The sequence below is a fragment of the Brachycentrus maculatus genome, unplaced genomic scaffold (assembly GCF_059751285.1).
Source record: "Brachycentrus maculatus isolate JH-2025_06_01 unplaced genomic scaffold, ASM5975128v1 h1tg000199l, whole genome shotgun sequence".
NCBI lineage: Eukaryota > Metazoa > Arthropoda > Insecta > Trichoptera > Brachycentridae > Brachycentrus > Brachycentrus maculatus.
The window spans coordinates 2,782,954-2,800,479 of record NW_028280950.1 but is presented as its reverse complement, the minus strand read 5'-3'; the positions used below and the strand labels follow the sequence as shown (position 1 = coordinate 2,800,479).

The window sequence follows — 17,526 nt, the reverse complement described above, 5'->3', positions numbered from 1 at the left end:
ATTTCTTCTAGATGCAATGGAAAAAAAATCTACATATAAATCTATATTTTTTTAATTCTCAAATTAAAAATATTAAAAATGTTTTACAATATTATTTTTGGCAAATGAAGGATATTTAAATAAATTGGAAATTATACAAAATAAAGCGATGAGAACGGTGCTTAAAAAAATAGATATAATAATATAGAAAAAATGAGAGAAGAACACAACTGTTTTTCTATAAAAAAGAGACTTAAATTAAATATGCTGATCTTCAAATATTTTAAGGATAAAATAGTGTTAAACAAAAATTTTCATGAACATATTACTAGAAATAAGGATAAAATAAGACTGCAATTGTTGAAAAAACCGAGTCACAAAATTATTTAATGTATAAGGGTTTGAAAATGTAAGATGAGATGCCTGAATGTATGAATAATGAAAAGAGTCTGAATGAATTTAAAAATAAATGTTTTGTTTACTGTAAGGATAAGTAAATATATATTTATTTATATTTAAAATATAAATTAAGTGTAAATAATAGTTTATATTAGATATTAGTGTAATATAAGCTAATTAAAGAAAAAAAATATATTAAAGTTTTTTTGTGGGACACACCTATCTTCGGTTTTCACTGCACTCATTCCAAATTATTTTAAAAATGGTAAACAGAGATTTTGTCCTTGGTTGAATCAATACTGCATATCGTTCTTATACCACAACTCAAATATTATAATGCTATGCCTACTACTCGTATAACGTTATGGTCATTGCATATGTGTCAAGTTGTTTATTGACTACCAAAATTTGGTCAACATTAACCTTTAGGTTAATCTTGGTTACCTTCACTAGGTATACGAGTATTTTATTCAATATTATAAAATATTTGCTTAAAATTTGATTGGTATTGGTTCCGATTCGGTTTTTTCCAATATTACTTTTATCATATTATTAGATTAAAACCAATATTTTTAGCTTTTCTACTTTATTTAAATAAAGTGGAAAAGCTAAAAATATTGGTTTTAATCTAATAATATATTACAATGCAATTCCATCACGAAGTGTCAGTGGATAATATAAATCTATTACTTTTATCAGGTGCATTGAAAATGTATAAACAATTAAACAGGTGTAACAAAAAACGGAGTACGTTTCTAAATATGTATTAAATATTTTAATGTATACAAGTAAATAATTGAGATAAAAGAGTTTACTAAATACTTTACATGGTTTATAAAATACATTTAATCAAATAACAATGACATGTTTTTTCCCACATTTATTTTACAGTGACCGGGTATCGTCGATGATGTCATCAGACGGGTGGGAGGATACACAAAATCCTTTGTTGTATACACAACATAATAAAACCCTTATCCACACCCCAATGATGCATAGGGCACTGTGTCATATAAACGCAGTGTTATCTTGATCGTTTACACATGAAGGAAAGGTGATCAGGCCTCCGCTTCAGGTACCAGTCCATGGTAGTATTGAATGAATATTACAGTGAATAAATCACTTATATTTATTTTACCCCCCTTGGGAATCGAACCCGGGACCTCCAGAACGGTAGCCGAGCGTGCTGACCATTACACTACGGAGGCGGACAATACACAACAAGGTAGGTCATTTATAACATTTTTATTTTTGCATCCAACAATTGCCAATTTTTTATAGCTACAAAATTTCTATCTTTTCCACTCTTGTTTCCACACTGAGTGTTTCTTTTTTAAATATATATTTCTATTTTTTTTAAACAATGAAGAAGAAGATGAATAAGGATAAATACCTTTCGAGCGGTCTATATAGCGGTTATAAGAATCACAAAATATTCTCCGCTCAAATGCATGGACACGAGCAAAGCAATTAATGAGTGTCAACAGCGTAGGTACCTCCGAGTCTTGAAATAATAAAAAATTAACTTGAAACCGTCGAGATAGTCAAGTCAAACAAAGATTTGCGAGTTCCTTTGAGAATGCCGTCGTTCGACGCAATTGGTACTCGATGGAACTGATGACTATGAATTCATCGGAATTTTGATGTACTACCACGGGATTATAATAATTTCTTAATTGAAAATATATTACTCATAATATTAAAAATGATCGATTTTCCTTATTGTCGGGTTCGCTTCTGATTTCCCATTTTTTTACCGTGCTTTTAAATAAACATTATGACGTAAAATTAAAAGTATAATGTAAACAAAAAGTTAAGTCATGAAAACGAAATTTCAAGTATTTAACAGGAGTGTGTTTTGTCTAGAATTTTTGAACTCACAAATTTTGTGAACATAGTTTAAACTTGAAAATTTAACTTAAAACGTTAACTTGCATGTATGAATAAATTATGAATTTTGTATACTTGTCACCTAAGTAGGAAAATCATTAGTGGTGCTATATACGCCGTAGCTAAGGATTATAAAGATGTTAGATACGTATTTTTTTAAACATTGTTAATTTTGAGTGGACATCATGGGTGTTCTGGCAAAAAAATGTTAACTCTAAAATGTCAAATTTTGACTTAATGATGCGTGTTATAAAGTTTTCAACGTTCTGTAAACTGGCAAAATACACTAGTTTAAAATCTCATATTTGGTTTTAAAAGTAATTTCAACTTTAAGTTTAATAGCGGGTATTTCATTCAGGCTAAAAGCTTTAAATAACAGGTATTATTCAAACAAGGATTTAAAAGTTAACGTTTACTTCCAGTATAGTGTACCTACGATATATAATGTATGTAAAAGAATATTTTTTAATGATTAACGAAAACACTTGTTTTTTACCACTTGAGTTCATTATAGACTACATGTTTCAGAAGTTAAACTTCCATCATTCAGGTCTGTATAATAACTGAATGATGGAAGTTTAACTTCTGAAACATGTAGTCTATAATAAACCTCAAGTGGTAAAAAACAAGTGTTTTCTTTAATCATTGTAACATGTCTTACCACAAAGTTAATGCCGAAACAATAAATAGAATATTTTTTAGTTGAAGAATTCCATATGTATTATCTACTGTCATCTTCTATCAATTTTTGAATATCGTGTAAAGTGGCTACCGCGTTTAGATACCATGATGGAGGTCCTAGATTCAATCCCTTAATATGTCAAGTGTTTTTTTTTTCACTAAAACATTTATTTGTTATTACCCAGGACTACTTTACTTTAGATTAAGTATTCTTTACATTTTATATAAAAAAATTGTCAACAAAAATATTCACATGAACCCAATTATATTTGAGGCCTTATGTTAAATAAAAACGTAATGTCTGTGATCGACATTTCTCTACTTTAGTGATAGTAGGCAAGTTCCTATGTCGGAAAATGCAGCAGAAATTGCGTTATTGCAGTTTAGTACGTAACTGGTTGGTATTGAAGGAGAAAGTATTGTTAAATAACTCGATGCAAGAAGCCATAACTAGTTCTATTGCATTACTTTAAGTTAATATTTTTCTATTATTAATGTCGAAAACATTGCATAGTGTACTGGATATTTTTTTTGCAGATTCAACACCTAATTTTAATAGCAAATATTACATATAAAATTTCGTACTGGCCCTGTTTACACCATCGTGTTTATATATACTTCTATTATTAACGAAATATTGTCAACAGGGTACGTAACCTCCGCGGTAAAATAAGCGAAAATTGAGATTCAGACTCTTATGGTAGAGACAAGCAATGATGTTACAATTAGTTTTTTTGTTTATTTCATAAATATAGATAATTTTAATACTCTTATCCTTCTGATTTTTTTTTTCAATTAAAAAAAAAATTGTACCGGTTATCATCAGATTTATTATTAATGATTTATTTATCAAAAAATAAAGTAATAATGAACTATCAATTGTGATGTGGGTAAAGGTGTGGCAAATGGATAACTGTTCCTTTTTAGATTACCAAATAGGGATAATATGCAATTACATATTTTTTTTAGTTTACACTCCTAAATAAAACACTGTTTTTTTACTGTATTATTTTTTGACTTAAAGATGAAGAAGAAAATGGAAGTCTGGGCATTTATGGAGCTGAAGACCGTCATAGGCTGGTTAAGTGATCACTTTACACACGTGTAACATTCACCAATTCTACCCATTATTGACAACCACACTACTCAAATTCTTGGAAGTTCTATACATATGAACCAATTTCGAAACGTTGCTCTTGAATCACTAGAACTTCAATAGATGTCATCTCACCAATAATTTTAGAGTGAAAAGAAACACTTTTTATAAAAGGTGTAAAAATATTTTTCTTACATGTTTTTAATGTAAATAAGCCAAATTTATTAGGACCTGGAATAACGTAACGAAAACGTAATGAAAACCCCTGGCTCTAATATACTCAAATTATAGTCATTAGAAGTCCAATAATTAGCAAAATGTAATGAGTTTACATTTAGAATGAAGTTATTTTATTTTAAAATAGATTTTGGTCGTCTTATGACGTTAATGAAACTGCTGTCGGGGCATTAATCACAAACATGATGTAAATACTTATATAATAATATTTGAAATGACATTAGCATCTTGCAAATGATTGTCTAACGATATTTTCGCGAACTCAATGTCGCAGAAAATAATGCATTATGTAAAATTATCTACTCTATATAGTTAAATGGTTTGTAATACCACCCCTGGGCTGATTTGACAGTGAAATGATTTTTTTTTATAAAAAGAGATTTATATATTTTTTTATTACATACATATTTACAAAAACTCTTCAATTTCATACTATTTCTGTGAGCCTAAGCGACACATTATTAGAAATAGGTATCACATTGTGATAGAGTGGATTCAAACCGAGAAACTTTGAGTCAAAGAGTCCGCGAAACAAACCACGGGACCAAGACCCGACACATAATTTATTTATTTTAACACACACTGTATAATGTGAACGACTTTAGCTTTACTTGTGGAATTATATTTTTGTTTATTTTATAACTAGCCATGTACCAGGCCACGCGTTTCTGACTTAGTATAGTCAAATGGAAAATAATGAAAATAGATAACCTATTTCTTGAAAAAAATATTTCACGATGCAAGTGAAGCAATTAAAATAAAATATATAAAAGATTTATGAAACAACAATGCATCAAAAATATTGAAAATCACGACGACGTGTGATCACGACCAAAAAGCACGCTGCCTGCCATGAGCAATGTTTAGTATTGCGCGTGTTGCGCGTCTACGACTATCATATGGCGCTGCCATTTAAATTAAAATATGATTTACATATCCCAAGTAAAAACACTAGAAGCAGGTATAAAAAAACGGACGTATTCGATTGTAATGTTGTGTCAAAATTTCAAAGCAATTGGCAAATTACTATAGGAGATTAAAGATTTTGAAGTAACGAATACATAAAAAAATATATTTACAATATTTAGAATGCGTTCAATTTTTAGTTTTCAAATGCTGGGTTTTGTGTCGCTTAAAAGTTATTTATGTACCTACGTCACAATCATTTATTGATATCCCAACATGGATAAAGAAGATTCTTTTTAACCTATATTGAGATATCGCTCACTCCTTTCAAGAACGTCATAAATCAAAAATCGTAAATTTACAGTTGTGCATACTTTCGGAATGCCCAGAAAATGTACGATATGACAGCAAAAGAGGCATATTTTTAACTTGTTTTTGCATTTTGAAGAAAAGGTATTGTTTAATTATTTTTTTAAATAAACTAAATATTTTTCAAATGGAGAAAAAACCTTCAGGTTTTACCTGAAAAGATCTGTTGCACAGTAAAAAGTTTATTATGTGGCTTGATATTTATTTTTAATAGAATGTGTTATATTTTTAAACTTTAAAAACATTCTCCTGAAAAATCAAGTTTTTTGAATTATGACGTTATTGAAAGGAGTGAGCGATATGCGATTTTGTTTAATTAAATTTACATTTTTATTTATATAGATGACTTTGGCAATTTTCAACGAACCCTTTTTTTAAATTTTCCAAATAAGCCATTCTGTTATGAATTAAAAGTAACAAATTTATTGCAAATTTTTGGAATCGACATCCCCATTTTCAGAATGAACCCTGAACTCTCCCAACGAACACATTCTCTCATTTATTATTATTAGATTCGTTTTACTTAGAGACGTGTCCTTTAAAAATACTGAGAGTAATCATCGACAATAATATTAACATTCGTCATGCCGCCATAAAATATTTTATATTGTGATGTTATTCAATGTTTAGAGTAATACGAGGAACTTCTATATTAGAAGTATTATGCAGTTAGTATATGCAAGTTACAACGTGAAATAAACTTTTAAATAACTTTTCTTGAACGTTTTCTGTAAATACTTTTTGGAAAATTTTATAAAACTTTGTTTTAACATTTTATTTAAACGTTTTAAATTAATTTTAAATTTAAACGTTTTAATATTTTATTTAAATTAATTTTAAACGTTTTAATATTTTGTTTATAAAACTAGAACTTTGTTTCTAACCACATTTATTTTTGGTTCTTTTCTTCAACCGATTTCGACAAAAACTTTGTCATCTTCAGGGATAGACATGAACTTTGCATGTTTATCCCTGAAGATGATAAGGTTCTCTTCGAAATCGGTTGCAGAAGTACCAAAACTAAATGTGGTTAAAAACAAAGATATAGTTTTATTTCTCAAGTTGTTTAAATATCTATTCGATTAAAATTAGATATTTTTATTCAAGACATTCAGAAATATAATATTACCAAATAAAAGCTGTAAATGTTCAGTCCACTTATAAAATATACTTATATCTGTACTAAACATTTTGACTTTTACATATAATGACTTTTTTATCATGACTATGTAATTTTCGTCGGCCTCCGTAGTGTAATGGTCAGCACGCTCGGCTACCGTTCTGGGGGTCCCGGGTTCGATTCGCAAGGGGGGTAAAAGAAATATTAGTGATTTTTTCACTGTAATATTTATTCAAAATTACCATGGACTGGTACCTGAAGCGGAGGGCTGATCACCTTTCCTTCATGTATAAACGATCAAGATAACACTGCGTTTATATGACACAGTGCCCTATGCACCATTTGGGTGCGGATAAGGGTTTTATATTATTTATAATTTTCTCAGGGAATTTTCAGACGATTATTACAATTTAACATTGAATAGATTGGAAACTAAATACAATTTCTCTTATTGCATTGCTATACTATAAAATATTGTATGTTTTTATTTTATTTATTTATTAAAGTAAAAGCCTTAAACAACAGTTTTAAAATTAGAGGGTAGATAGTGCGTCTACATAATAAACGGAAAATACATAAATCACAATTAATTGCTGTATTAATGAAAAAAATATTACTGGATAATATGTAAATAAAACTATCAATTGGTAAAAATAAGGAGTTTAAATGAAGATGGATCAAGTAAGGAGTTACTCCGTAAGTAAGAAGTTATCTTCAATTGAAATCTTCATTCTTATTCTTGTAGGGAGAGAGGTAGAAGAAACCAAGGAAGAATGATTTGATGGACAGTCAGGATTCCAAGGATTGATAGTAACGTTTCAGGCGTAGCTTGAAAGTCATTAGAGATGGTGCATTTTTTTACATGAAGAGGTGATTCCTTTCAGTGAAAAAGAATTTCTTGTCAAATCGGCCAGATTAAAAAGATTAAAATTAAGTTTAAACTTATTAAAAAATCAATCGTGCAGTTAAATGTTTATATTCTATCATCTGATTTTTTAACATAAAAGGTAAGGTTTTGCGTTTTTGTGCCGGTTTGGCATATGATGTATCTTGAATTCAGTGTAAAATAAAAATAAATACATTTAAAAAAGTACTTACATAAATTTTAAACAACAAATGCTTTGTTTCAAAGCACTATTTTTTCCACTAATTAATCACTAGGTTTAAGTTTAGAAATATTAAAATAACAACTTTTGCAATGTTTTGCAATGTTCACTTTAACTTATTTTTTAAATATTTTCTGATTGATTTAATTATTGGCACATTTTAAAATAAAATGTTTCATACTTGGAAAACGATGAAATACAAGTAATTTTATTGTTAATATACAATCTCATTGGCTATGAACGGTGATAAGCGTTCGAAGTTAGTGGAAGTCCGGCCCCACTGTGCGGAGTTATATAGTCGGTTTGCAAATAGCATAAGTGCAATACACAACTACAGTGGGCCGCTTCACCAACACGACTCTCGGACCCTGCAAACCTTTATGCAACTTGCATAACATAACTCTACTCTACCTAACTAAAACAATTGGAATGAAGGAACAGTCAACTATTTAATTACTATAAATTGATTCGTTGTGTAAAAAATGCTTATAAAAAGTTATTATTATGAAAAATAACCTAGGTGATAACAAAATGATGTTTTCATCTGCAGGTGCAAAGTTAAACAAGTATGTATGTTTTAAAAGTAAGTATGTTTTACTTTTCACCTGTAGACGAAAACATCTGTAGTTTTCGAAACTAGTCGTGTGTTATGACATAAACTCATTAAGTGGTATTATACAACTGTTTAATTTTAGTTTAAATAATTAACGTGATTCCACAACGTTAATGCCGAACCAATAAATTATATAAAAATATATGCTTATTTTTTTATTATAATACCAATGGATATAACTAAAGGTTACAGTCAAGAATATTAAAGCATCTCAAAAAAGTATTTTCACATTGTTTGAGTTATGCATCGTGGATGTAATCTATATACATAATCCTAAAAAATGTAGACGATGTTTGAACAACATTGAATTCAAAACATTTTTATAAAAATAAGTTTTTAGTTAAAATGGATAAATTTTAAATGCAAAATAACACACAATTCAATGAAAAATATACTTTAAATAACCATAAGAATCATTAAAAGTACTAAAGTATGACTATATTTCAAAATAATTAATTTTATTTGAAGCTAAACATTTAGTTTTAATGTTTGTAATATCGACTTTTTTTTACTGTATTTGAATATGAAATAATAATAAAAAATCATTTCTTACTGCTATTATTTGTAGATTTCACGAACCATCAACATTTCAAAATAAAAGATGTTTTTCAATTAAATAACGAAATAGGTGTTTGCTTTTTTATGCACACCAATGTACATACATACTTATGTACGTTTTATCAGTTGCAAAAAAAGTTTCTACGCATCTGATTTGATGACCGTTCACACAAAAGAAAAATTGGAAGAGAATGCCTAGAAAGCTCTTTCTAAGTAATAGTGATAATATTTCCCATATAGAATGCAGTACCAAACGCCAATCTCAGGATAATAATTATTGAAATGTAAAAAAAATAGTACGAATAGCAGCAGGTTTCATGTGATCCATGTAATAATTTTTAACGGGAAAATTTTCGTTTTCATTTTATTTTCTGTTGAGGAAAGTAAATATTTAATTTTTCTCCATAACGAACGTGATTTCATCCTAAGAGAATATCATTGTAAATAACGATTTCACGAATCATTTTCAATTTTAAAGAAACGAAAACCAACGTTTTAAATGGAATAATGAAGTACAGAAAAACCTCGATATAACGGACTATTTGGGGGAGGGAGTGTCCGTGAAGTCCGTTGTATAAAAATTGATTTAAAATAAATCGAAAAACTTTTTTTTGTAAATATGAACGCTGTTTAAATAGATTATATCTATTTAAACAGTTATTCATAATAAACAATGCAAAACACATACAAAATTATATTTATTGTCTTAGGAAACTCGTCGTGAAATGACGTTTCTGATTGATATCGACGCACTTGCTTTCGGTTATCTTACTTTGAAAAGGAATCAAATTTTATATGCACTTTTACAGTTTTGAGACAAATTTGTGATTATCATGGCCATTTAAAATTGATAACATGCGACGACTTTGAATTAGAGCTTGAATAATATTAACAGGATGTTTTTTTTATTTGTTTTGCATTTGACCGGATTTTGGTCCGTTACATCCGAAGTTCGTTTATTAGAGGTCTGTCATATCGAGGTTTTACTTTATTTATATTTAACTTTTTTAATGGAGGAAAATTCTAAATGTTTTATATATATATATATATATATATATATATATATATATATATATATATATATATATATATATATATATATATATATATATATATATATATATATATATATATATATATATATATATATATATATATATATATATATATATATATATATATATATATATATATATATATATATATATATATATATATATATATATATATATATATATAAATTTCATTTTAGCATTGACTCAAGTAGGTATCAGAAAAACTGTTGTTATTTCTTTATTTTGATTTGGTTTTTTATTAGTATATTTTGATAAAAACTTGTGCTTATGTAACTTAGTGTGAATAAATGCGAAAATGTGAATAAAAACACAACCAATATATAACATTATCAGATAAACCATTATAATATAATAAAATTATTTCACGGTTTTATTAGGAATTTAAAATATACTTACTTCAGTATCAATGTTATTTAAAAAGCTAAAATGAATACATGTATTTTTAGGCTAAATATTGAAAATTTCTTCATTTATGATTTTCTCTTATCCAAGTAAAAAAAACATAAAAGATTCTCGAAATTTTGCTTTTATGTGAAATAATGATTCTACGTCCATTGTTTTTTTCTCTATTCATTAACTGTTTTTAAGAATTTCTTCTTGCGGCTTTGTACCTCGTAGTCTGTAGATACTGGAACAACATTTAACATATTGTAGTGGAGAAGCCTTGTTGCCACATCAACAAATAAATAGAATCTACATATCACGTAATATGTATGTAGGTACAAGCGGTTTAAATTGTAAGGTTAGAGACATACTCGTGTAAGATTTTAATGGGTTTAAAATATCAACTGTAAAGCTGCAGGTTCTTTACGATTGTAGTTTTTTACGAGTTTTTAAACAGCCATGTCATTGTTAAACGTTGAATGCATTTAGAATATTATAGGTACGGTTTATCTATATAAATAAAAATGTAAATTTGTTCAGCATCTTGAATCTCCTCAAGCTTACTTATATACTTGCCTTCCAGAAATATTGTATAATATATTGATGGCTACATACTACATACAAACTAGCTCGGTTCTTGTGTCATTACCCGCAGTCATTGCAAAGTCCATTATGAGCAGATTCTGAATGATCAATCTCTTATCACATTATTTAAGTTCAATGAATTTAATAAACATTTTCCATAATATGTATCCGTGTGCAGATTCTAAATGAATATAATGAATAATATAATGAATACCGCGTATAACTTAAACTACTTTCGTATTTGAAACTATTATGATTTGGAATCAATTTAATTTGTATATTTATAAATGTTTCAAATTATATTTCATTATTGATTATTACCTTTTTCATTGGGGTACAAAGACGGTGTATAAGGTGTTGCGTTTTTATGTCTACATACGTATTTGCATTGTGATACGATTATTTGTTACTTAAATATGAAGGTTCTGTGATTAAAAATTAAAAAAAAATTAAATATCTTTACAAGTTCCTTAATTTTTTATTCTTTATTTCTTTCATTGAATATATTTGAACTTTAGTATGCACTGTATACATATATGTTATATAATTACACATACATATATAATACGCTAAACAGGATCCGCATCGAACAAGGACGGTGCAATTTTCTGCTCCACATATTAGACACTATATTTAAAGTGAAAACGTACTATTATTTTTTCGCTATGAAGCTTTAAATGCATAAAAAAACAGGTTTATCATGATTGTCTTACTAAAAATTATTTATATGACTTGGAGGGTAAGCCCGGTAAGGTTTAAAGTTATGGGAGTCAAAATTAAAGTTATAGTAGTCATAAAAAATTCTTCCAAGATAATAATGATAGATGTTTTTTTTAAATCTTTTATCCATCATAACATTTTGGAAATTGTTTGATTCCAAGCTTTCTAGATTTCGTTTGTCAAAATATCCATTAAATATTTTAAATCTGTCATACTGTTTTCCATTTCTCAGTACATAATATTATACATTATTGTTAGCCTTGTGTAAAACTCATAATAGATTTAAAACTAATGAGTTAGATGTCTGAATATAAAGAAGTCTGGGATAATAAGAAGGCGATTATATCTTTTGTTAAAAAAAAAACAAATCATTAGTTATGGTTGACAGTTGAAACAAATTCATCCAAAACTATTTATTCTACGGTATATTCTTATAATTATTACCATCTATATTTTTAAATACATTTGTTGGGTTTAAATTGTATTCTCTACAGGCAGGTGTATGACCTAAATTTGTTTATTTGGTTATATTTTGAGGAACTTCATTCCTCTTCATTCCCATGATCACTACTGTCATCAAGGAAAGGAGATTTATGGTAGTTGGCTAATCCATGTATTGGACTTCGCATGCCTCCCGAGAGTCGCCATCAAACTTGCCTTTTTTACAAGGCATTAGGTTCCTACCGCTCAGGACGTCGTTGCTGACAATTCGTTACTAGTTGTAGTCTGAACTGACTGAAGATTAAAGGGAGTTGATAGCAGGGGAAGGGGAAAATTATAGACTTCATATGCCCCGCATTGAGAGCGTATATGGTAAAATAATTATAATAAATAATAACGGAACATCTATACAATGAGAATTTATAAAAAAATATTTAAAAAAAGATTTCGATCGAATAGCAAAAATATCAAAGTATTTAAAGTGACCTATCCATTTTACATTTAAATTTCACTTGGTGAATACCACTGTTTTGGAACAGAATAGAAATAGTGGTCTTTACCAAGTGAAATTAAAAGTAAAAATAATTTTAAAAAATAGGTTAGTTTTTTTTAAAATTATAACTGTAATTTTCTTACAAAAACATTTTTTTTAAGGCCCGGCATTCCTTAATTCTCATTCAATTCACCCAATATTATTATATTTAATATATTTGAAAAAAAAACTTATTTTTTCAATGCAAAAACGATGTTTAAAGAAAAAATCTATTACGTAAAACATACCTGGATATAGAGAAAATTAAGTTGCGATTTAACATATCGCTCACTCCTTTCAAGAACGTCATAAATCAAAATACTTGATTTTTCAGGAGAACGTTTTTTAAGTTTAAAAATATAACAAAATATATTAAAAATAAATATCAAGCCACTTATTAAACATTTTACTGTGTAACAGATATTTTTAGGTAAAACCTGAAGGTTTTTTCTCCATTTGAAAAATATTAAGTATATTTAAAAAAATAATTAAACAATACCTTTTCTTCAAAATGCAAACACAACATTTTCTGCCCTTTAGCGGGTAAATATTTAGTTAAAAATATGCCTTTTTTTCTGGGATATAGTACATTTTCTGGGCATTCTGAAAACATGCACAACTGAAAATTGTCGATTTTTGATTTATGACGTTCTTGAAAGGAGTGAGCGATATGCTGGCCTAGCTATCTGTCGCCTGAGTATTTAATGCGAATTTGCAAATAAAAAATAAAAACAAACCTCACGATGTTTCATATGACATTTCAAAGAAGTATTATGAGATTTGTAAGTAAATATTTGGTAACTAATAAGTAAAGGTAATTTTACCGCGGTTTGAAGAATTGACTAATAATAGCGAGCACATAATATTTTTTAACGAGTTGTTATTTTCATATTTACCAAAGCTAAATATACGAATAATTATCGAATTTACTAGCCACACATTTGTTTTTTCGATATTCTGGATTCCTCGAATATTTTTTTCTTTATTTTAAATTCTTTTGCATTTCACAATATTAGATAAATAAAAGTACCTACTTTAAAAAAATATATATAAATACAAAAAAAGATCCCACAAAGACATGGCCTGTGTGTGGGTATACTTATATTTAAGGTACTAGCAAGAATACAATACATATAATCAGATAACATTAGATTAAAAGGCTTATATTAACTACAAATATTTGATTTTAAGAGGAAACAAAAAAATTGAAAACATGAAAATGAAAAAAGTTAGCAAATATGTACCATATGAGTTTTACGTTTAAAAGAAAAAAAAGGAATTTAGAGCTGTTTTTTTCAATAAATAATTTAAGCAAAATTTTATTTATTGATTCGTTTTTCCTAGAATTATTATGTACCAATTTTTTTAGAGGGCTTTGGAAGTATTAAGTATTAGAGATATATTAACAAGTAAACAAATGATAAATAGAGAAAAATATTGCCACCCTAAATTTGACACTCTCTGCTCTTCTTTACCACGGAATACTGAAAAAAAATCTCATCACTGGTTGCTTCCATTAGTTCATTCGGCAGTCGATTAATCAAAGCAATAGTTTTGGTATCATTCCTCTTTTTTGTTGTTATTTATTACCACTATTTCTTCAAATCTATTGTCTACTTTTTTATATTTTTTTGAAGGAATAACCCGCAAAGCCTCTATTAGAGGCTTGTCTGCAGGTAGGATAGTAAGGATAGGGATGGTGAATGTGAAAAACACATTACAAATACCCAGACCAATTAAAAAAATATTTCGCAGTTCAGCGTCTACTCAATTACGCCACGGCGCCTGTAATTTAATTAATTTTTAATGACAAGTGTTTCGATGCATTCGTCATTATTATCAAATATCGTATGTAAATCTGTGTGTAAGTTTGTCTTAATTTGAGAGTTTTTCCCTTGGAACGTTGAAGGATGATAGTTACTGAATTTTCATTTCGACATACGTGATATTATAGATTTTAAGAAATAATGGTATTTAACAGGTTAAAAATAAATTAAAAACATAGATTACTTTCGATGCTTCTTCAAAATAAAGCCCGGCGAGCTGGCCTTGTTTTATATGAGTGTTGTTTTGTATTATTTTTTTCTGGAAAAGTCGATGTTATTTAAAGCTTAAATACTTTTAATAACATCAAAATGATTTTTAATGGACTTAGTAACAAACGTGTAAATGACTGTGGTCACTTGTTCAAAGCCTTACTCATAATTTTTCATATTGTAAAGCTGTTGTGAGTAACACACCAACAGATGTCTCTACATACATTGAAAATTGTTTTAATCGATCAAAATATAACTTTTTCAATAGAAGAACAAATTCGAGCATTAAAAATATAATTTACTAAATATTGCAAGAAATAGTAAAAAAATAAATATATATATATATATATATATATATATATATATATATATATATATATATATATATATATATATATATATATATATATTTAGATAAAAAATAGTTGACATTCTGTAAGACTTTTATAAAGCGCGGCATAAATTTTTTTTATAAATGTTTAAAGAATGGAAATATACAAAAAATTTAATTATGTCGGTGCGATGAAAACCATTTTCAAGCTAATTTTATGGAAGCAGAAATATTAATTTGATTATACCACCATAAGTAAAAAGCTTAAACAATGATGTATATACAATTTATTATCAAAAATCAAAATAACATAATTCATATCAATTAAAAAGTAAACAAAATAGTCTTAGCTAAAAAATCATGAATTTAAGATTTAAAAAAAAAAGTTAGACAAAACACATAACATATAAATCATTTAAAATTAATATTTATGTAGCGAAAGGATGAAAATCAGCTTTAAAATAAATATTCTTTAAAAAACATAACTTAATGATCTTATGTATTAAAAATAAATTGAAGAATCGCTTAGATAAATGTGCAATGTTTAAACATGTATAAAATATTTTCCTCTCATTTTTATTTCAGATTCTCAGTAAAATCATATTCCGACATTCAAGAGACATAATAAAAAATGCTATGACCCTAATTCATTTTTTGTAGGTAGTATTAAAGTATAATAGGCATCATCTTCATAATATTTATTATATCTACTTATGTAGCATTAAAACAATAAAGATACCCCTTTTTCTTGCATTCAAATTGTAAATATAAATAATATATGTCATTTTTAATGGTTGAATATATGGTATATTGGAAAAAAATACTAGGCACCGCTGATAAATGATAAATACAGATGCATGGCAAAAATGTATTTAGTTTGCATAAAGTTAGCTTTTTTACAAGTTACATAAAAAAAATTATGTTACAATCTATGTATGTATAAAATATTTATATATTTGCATGCATATTACGAATATGCGAACGGAATATCAATCAAAGATTTGTATTTTTAATATTTGATTTAAAAAAAAAATACGAACAGTAAAAATGTAAAAACTAATTATCTAGGTGCATATAAAATATTTATTTCTTGTACTAAGCATGTTTTATTAAAATGTTTTCTTTTAATTTTAAATAACATCTGAATAATGGTAAAAACTATACAGCTATTTTACAGGTATATTAAATAATAAATCTTATAAAATTGGTAAGAACCGATTTAAAAATTAAAAGTAAAAAACGTATTCTATAGATACTGAAAAAATAAGCAAAGGTTTATGTTGCATAAAATATTATTTATTGCAAAATGTATATTTTATAAAAAAAACTTCAATTTGAAATTTATATAGGTAAACATAATATTGTATTATCACGCAGGGTAGCTGGAGTATATATACATAGATACAAAGTGTTTTCATGTTATCTGTGTAAAGCACTATTGACCTTGCTATTTTGTCAACTATACAACATTGGAAACTTAAATTCTAAACTGCTCGCAGTTATATGAGACGCAAGTCAAAATGATTGACATCTCACTGATGCATTTAGTGTCATAATTGATGAGAATTGAATTTTTTTTTTACACTTATGTATTTCGATTTTTCTTGTTATTAGCCATAAGAGATTACAAAAACCTTAAATTCTAGTTTCCCTATTATTTAAATCACAATTCTTAAATTAAACTATGAATATTTTATGGTTTTTTAGAAGTACCAATAAAAAAGTGATTACGTTGTTTAAATGTCGCACCTCAGTATCTGAATTAAAATTACAGTATTTAAATTTTTCCCGATTTTTATTTCATTTCATAAACAAGTACCACTAACATTATTATATTTCTTATATATGGGAAGTCAATCCAAGAGATGTATCGGGATTCACATTATTTACTTTACATCAACATTATTTACTAATATAAAATAATTGTTTCCAATTGGTTTAAGATTTACAATATATGAAGAAAAGTGGACACTATTTAGCCAAAAAGGATGTATATATATATATATATATATATATATATATATATATATATATATATATATATATATATATATATATATATATATATATATATATATATATATATATATATATATATATATATATATATATATATATATATATATATATATATATATATATATATATATATATATATATATATATATATATATATATATATATATATATATATATATATATATATATATATATATATATATATATATATATATATATATATATATATATATATATATATATATATATATATATATATATATATATATATATATATATATATATATATATATATATATATATATATATATATATATATATATATATATATATATATATATATATATATATATATATATATATATATATATATATATATATATATATATATATATATATATATATATATGTATATATATATATATATATACATATTACAAATCGTTGA

At 26.5% G+C, this 17,526-nt stretch overlaps 1 protein-coding gene across 1 annotated transcript in view; it reads right to left on the bottom strand.

Moving 5' to 3' along the window:
- Positions 1–8,144, bottom strand: part of LOC148307454 (nose resistant to fluoxetine protein 6-like) — a 30,692-nt gene extending 22,548 nt beyond the window's left edge. Inside the window, exon 1 of the mRNA XM_088263400.1 lies at positions 7,776–8,144. The gene's annotated coding sequence lies outside the window, so the exon portion shown is untranslated. The remainder of the gene's footprint in view (positions 1–7,775) is intronic.
- Between the last annotated feature and the right edge of the window lie 9,382 nt (positions 8,145–17,526).